This window comes from Chiloscyllium plagiosum, chromosome 31 (assembly GCF_004010195.1).
Source record: "Chiloscyllium plagiosum isolate BGI_BamShark_2017 chromosome 31, ASM401019v2, whole genome shotgun sequence".
Taxonomy (NCBI): domain Eukaryota; kingdom Metazoa; phylum Chordata; class Chondrichthyes; order Orectolobiformes; family Hemiscylliidae; genus Chiloscyllium; species Chiloscyllium plagiosum.
The window spans coordinates 36,921,256-36,926,622 of NC_057740.1; the positions used below are offsets into that span (position 1 = coordinate 36,921,256).

Here is a 5,367-nt window from a genome sequence, read left to right on the forward strand (position 1 = left end):
CGACCCACGAGTGAATAAAAAATACTTTTTCGTCAATGCCCAGGCCATTCAGGGGCTGGGAAAATGCCAGTATTAGAGCAGCAATTTAAGTCCAGCCTCACCTTTAATTTTGATTCGTTTCTTGCCAAAACCAACCCAGAACACAGTTTGCATTCTGATTGGCTAATGCCGCGTCAATCAAGGTGTTCGGGAAGAAACCGTCCAAGATCCGTTAGCCGTGACGTCATGCACTCCGACTCAGCCGAACCTGCTGGCGCCGACGAAACATCCCGCCTCCCAGCTCACCGCTCATTGGCCAGTTGTCGAGCAGCATCGCGGTCCCGATTGGCTCTTCCGCACGTCTATCAGGGCGGGAAGGGGTTGGAAGATTGGTTGGTTCTGGCAGTTGGTTGGGTCTCGTGCGGGCCTTTAAACCCAAGGGGTAAGTGTGTGCGAGGGCAAGTGGCGGTTGGCGAGGGAGGGGTTAGAATGGATGTGGGGGAGAAGGGAAGAATGGTCGTTACTAGGTGTCGACCTGAAAGTCGGGATACTGTTGCGGTTTTAGTGACAGAAAGCGAGGAAAGGAGTGGATGAAAAAGGGCCATTGACCGAGACGTAGAGGGGAGGGGGGTGTGGCATGAAGGATACCCTGGGTGTTAGTTATTTCCAATTACTGTACATTATTTCCCCACTTGAGGAAAAGTCCGTGTGAAATGTTGAGGTGGGGGCTGAAGAAAAGGCGCCATTTACAGAATTGAGGGGTGGGTTGTACGGGACCTATCATGGCTGCTGGGGTCGCCGCAACTTCGTGTTTTCTGACATAGCCGATGCTTTTTTAAAAAAATACAACTCGAGTGCGTTTGTGTGAAGGCAGAGACGGGCAGACCTAGTAAGAAAGTCATGGGTCTGTTATTTAATATGTATTTTATTGGTATATTTGTCCAGAGTGCAGCGTTATTTTATTTGCAATGGGCACTGTACTTTTTTTCGTAGAATTGCACTTCCATGTCGGTTGTGTATTTGCATCGCCGTGCTTGTTGTCAGCGTGTCTTGCCAAAGAAGAAATCACATATAACAGATACTGCATTAATGTGTCTTCGTTAATAGGGGACTTTAACGGTTACAATGTGTTTATCATAGTGTTCTATCAAGATTGAACATTTTATGGGTTTGATTTAAAAAAAAATAAAAGCCTTATGTAGTGTATTGCTGAAAATGTGTTGCTGGAAAAGCGCAGCAGGTCAGGCAGCATCCAAGGAGCAGGAGAATCGACGTTTCGGGCATGAGACCTTCTTCAGGAGGGCTACACTTCACTACAGTTATGTAGTGTATTGGAAACTTGACCGCAGGCAATTATTACTGCTGACAGAAGTGGAAACAAACTTAATGTTTATTGAAATTAAGCCTATGTTGATTTATGAGTTGTAAATCTAAATTCTAATGTTGTATCTTAGAATATTATTGCTTATCTGTGTGACTTTGTTATAGAATTGCCCTTAATTGTCTGAGACTCATTTGACAAAATTAATAGTAAGTCACTTTATTTTAATACAGTGTCTTAAAGGCCCATAATGTTTTGATGCTCCAAATGTGATGAATTGACTTTGCACACAAGGCACTGGGTTCTCAGTCTTGTGCAAGGAGTTCCCTCTTGTTATCTGCAGCAAATTTATTTTCTAATGACCTGAATATGATGGAATGGAAGAGAATAATGAACCATTCACTAAGCTAGAAAAATTAAACAATGAAATTAATGCACTTTTTGTTAAAACTGCAGCAGTGCCTAATTGGTCATCCAGTGATCAACTAGTGCCATTTATGTAGCATCCCTTAATGTTGTAACATGTTTGGAAGTGCATAAAAGCTTTACCAGTGTAGCTCTTAAACCAGTTTGATTCTTGATTTATAATGAATTGGTGGTTGTTAACATAGTTGAATATAATAATTATCTACTTTGACACTGGGCTGATAGAAGCAGCCTTTTTCTGATTGTTTTTGTGCCGCCTTGCTGCTGGGAAGTTTTTTTAAAAATCTTTTTTTATTCACTTGTGGGATGTGGCTAGCTGCCCAGCATTTATTGGCTGTCCCTGGTCGCCTTTGAACTGAGTGGCTTGCTAAGCCTTTTGAGGGCAGTTGAGTCAACCATATTGCTGTATGTTTGGAGTCACGTGGAGGCTAGATCAGACGAAGATGGCAGGTTTTCTTCTCTGAAGGACGTTAGTGAATCAGATGACAATTGGCAATGGTTTCTTGGTCGCTAGCAGACTCTTAATTGCAAGTTATTATTGAATTCAAGCTGCATTAGTGTGTGTTTTATGACCAGTGGATGAGGTGGAATAGCTTGCCAACATGTGAAGAGAAATAGTTTGGGTTCGAAACCAATGAGTTTAGTGGAATCAAGGATTATGGGAGAAACCACTTGAAAGTGGATATGATAGGGTGGCTCAGTGAATAGAACTGCTGCCTCTCACTGCCAGGAAGCTGGGTTTGATTCTACCATTCGGTGACTATGCAAACTCCACACGGACATTGTCTGCGTGGGTTTCATCTGGTTTCCTGGCATATTCTAAAGATGTGGAGGTTAGGTGGATTGGCCATGCTAAATTGCCCATAGTGTACAGGAGTGTACAGATCAGGTGGATCACGCATGGGAAATGCAGGATGCTAGGGTAGGGGAATGGAACTGGGTATTGGATGCTCTTCAGAGGGTTGGAGTGGACTCTTTGGGCTGAAAAGCCTCTTTCCACACAGGGATTCATTGGTCAGACACGTCTTAAAAAACAGCTGCTATTCTATTGAATGATTGGCTTGAGGGCTGAATGGTCTACTTCTATTATGAGCTGCTCAAGTTGCTGCATTCAGAACTGAGGTGGTAGATATATTGCATCATAACTCTAATCTTGGAGCCTTATTGAAACCACAGGAGGTCTGTGTAGCCGTTTGCTAAATGGCACATGAATTAATCTTCTTGTAGTTTGCGTTCTGCACGTTATTAACTGTTTTCCTTTTGTACTGGTTAATCTCTGTACTTGTCATGGGGCTGCTGCTACCCTTGATATTCAAGCAAGACATTGTCCTTGTTATCAAAAAAACTTTCGAAGTTTTATGTGGAATAATTGAGATGTGTAACTTCTTAAATCTTTAAGTAATATTAATCTGTTCTTAAGATTTACTTAATAGTGATCTTATTCTGCTATGAACACTGATTAATGAACTAATCTTGGCATTATTTATAACTAAAATGATAAGAACATCACTATTTCAAAGAATAGTGAAATTGAAACAATTGTGACTTAATTGTTTAATTTTCACATTACATTACCGAACACATGAAAATAAATTAAGATTTGCAATATAATGTTGAGTTATTGCTGATGGTTGCAAGATATGCAGATCTTACCTGTTTTTTGTTTATTAAGTAAATGACTTTTTGTTTGTTTGTTTAAACATAGCACTTAAATCATGTGTAGCTTTCCAGATTACTTGGTAGGTGAAAACTGTCTGTCTAATATAGCAATTCAACACTGAGGCAATTGAATCCCCACTGGAAAGACAGTCATTTTAAATTTTTTTTTCTAAAGAATTGTTTAGCCTTTTCTCTTGATGTTTTAGCCATCTTCAAATAAAAGAATTCCTGCATATCAGTGAGTTCTTAAGTAACTTTGCTATTGTTCCCAGGACAACAGCTGAAGATCCCAACTGGCGTCCTTGACCGGTAACTGCTTTCCAACTGATATTTTAATTTCACTTCCACTTCCTTGCACTAATCCTGCATAATGCTTCTGTAACCTTTCCTGTGCTTTGAAATATTTGTGGGCAGTAATAGGAAATAAGCTAGCAATAGTGTGAAAATTGAGTGGATGAGCGTTCATAAATTGAATTGTAGAAACGTGACAATAAGAAATATTAGTTTTATTAAATTTGGGTTGAATTGTAAAATTGGAATGATTCATCCTATTCCTGTATTAACAGTACTACTGTTATTGAGTAGTAATGATATTATGTATGTACATTTTTTAAAAAAAACTCGGATCATCAACATAGTTGTAAATTTGTTGATCATGTATTCTAGTCACGCAAGACTCGTGCTCATGAAGACTGCAGAAGTTTCTAATGTTTTATTGGAGTATTAAAAGGTCTAGGAGATAATAGGCCAGATGACTCAAAGCTTGGTCAAGTTTTAAGGAGGAACAGAAAAATATAGTGGTGCAAGTACTGCATTCCAGAGTTTTGGGCCACATAATTGAAAATTGAGACTGGAAGAGATTAAAGATAAAGATAAGAGAAGATCATGAAAAGATTTGAAACCAAGAGTAAGAATTTTAAATCAAGGTGTTGCTGGATCAAGTCATAGAGATGTACAGCATGGTTCCAATCTGTCCATGCTGACCAGATATCCCAACCCAATCTTGTCCCACCTGCCAGCACCTGGCCCATGTCCCTCCAAACCTTTCCTATTCATATACCCTTCCAAATGCTTCTTAAATGTTGCAATTGTACCAGCCTCCACCACATCCTCTGGCAGCTCATTCCATACATGTACCACCCTCTGCATGAAAAATTGCCCCTTAGGTCTTTTTTATATCTTTCCCCTCTCACCCTAAACCTATGCCCGCTAGTTCTGGACTCCCTGACCGCAGGGAAAATACTTTGCCTATTTATCCTATCCATGCCCCTCATAATTTTGTAAACCTCTATAAGGCCACCCCTCAGCCTCCGAAGCTCCATGGAAAACAGCCCCAGCCTGTTTTCCCTGGAGAAACTTGAAAGGGTTCAGAACATCTTTCCAATAGGAAGGAGACTACAATTGCACGCAATATTCGAACAGTGGCCTAACCAATGTTCTGTATAGTCGCAACATGACCTCCCAACTCTTGTACTCAATACTCTGTCCAATAAAGGAAAGCATACCATACACCGCCTTCACTATCCTATCTACCTGCGACTCCACTTTCAAGGAGCTATGAACCTGCACTCCAAGGTCTCTTTGTTCAGTAACACTCCCTAGGACCTTACCATTAAGTGTATACGTCATGCTAAGATTTGCTTTCCCAAAATGCAGCACCTCACATTTATCTGAATTAAACTCCATCTACCACTTCTCAGTCCATTGGCCCATCTGGTCCAAATCCTGTTGTAATATGAGGTAACCCTCTTTGCTGTCCACTCCACCTCCAATTTTGGTGTCATCTGCAAAGTTAGTGGAAGTCAGCAAGTGACATGGGTGATGTGTGCAAAAGGCATAGTGCAAGCTTGGATGTGGGTATCAGAATTTTGGATGAGTTGGTCTGTAACTTAAAGATAGGAGGCAAGCAGGGGAGCATCGGTATGGTCTCGATTTAAATGCAATGAAAGGTATTGGCACAACTTCAGCAAGAGGATTCGGAG

At 40.8% G+C, this 5,367-nt stretch overlaps 1 protein-coding gene across 2 annotated transcripts in view; it reads left to right on the plus strand.

Moving 5' to 3' along the window:
• The first annotated feature begins 356 nt into the window (after positions 1–356).
• LOC122565424 (guanine nucleotide-binding protein G(I)/G(S)/G(O) subunit gamma-7-like) overlaps positions 357–5,367 on the plus strand; it is a 187,117-nt gene continuing 182,106 nt past the window's right edge. For both annotated transcript variants that reach the window (XM_043721388.1, XM_043721387.1), the window contains exon 1: positions 357–421. The gene's annotated coding sequence lies outside the window, so the exon portion shown is untranslated. The remainder of the gene's footprint in view (positions 422–5,367) is intronic.